This window comes from Trachymyrmex septentrionalis, unplaced genomic scaffold (assembly GCF_001594115.1).
Source record: "Trachymyrmex septentrionalis isolate Tsep2-gDNA-1 unplaced genomic scaffold, Tsep1.0 scaffold15, whole genome shotgun sequence".
NCBI lineage: Eukaryota > Metazoa > Arthropoda > Insecta > Hymenoptera > Formicidae > Trachymyrmex > Trachymyrmex septentrionalis.
Genome location: NW_017304653.1, coordinates 1,245,899 through 1,246,125, shown reverse-complemented (window position 1 = coordinate 1,246,125; position 227 = coordinate 1,245,899). Strand labels below are relative to the sequence as shown.

At 44.1% G+C, this 227-nt stretch overlaps 1 protein-coding gene across 1 annotated transcript in view; it reads right to left on the bottom strand.

Moving 5' to 3' along the window:
* The window catches only part of LOC108745814 (tyrosine 3-monooxygenase), a 17,502-nt gene that overhangs the window by 7,090 nt on the left and 10,185 nt on the right, over window positions 1–227 (bottom strand). The gene's annotated exons all lie outside the window — the stretch shown is intronic.

Here is a 227-nt window from a genome sequence, read left to right as displayed (position 1 = left end):
AAAATTCATGAGAAAATCTCAAGAGACAAAGACTTAAAATAGACGCGCTTTTACTTGGCGAAAACAGACAAGCGTGCGTTACCAATCATTCAAATTCCTGACTGTCGCCGCGAGTTGGAGACCCAGTTGCATTTTCCAGCAAAGTCATCGGTTGGCATAGTTTAGAGAAAGCGTTTAGCAATCTCCCTTAACAACGCGCGTCGTTAAGTGGGCCAAGTACTTTACCG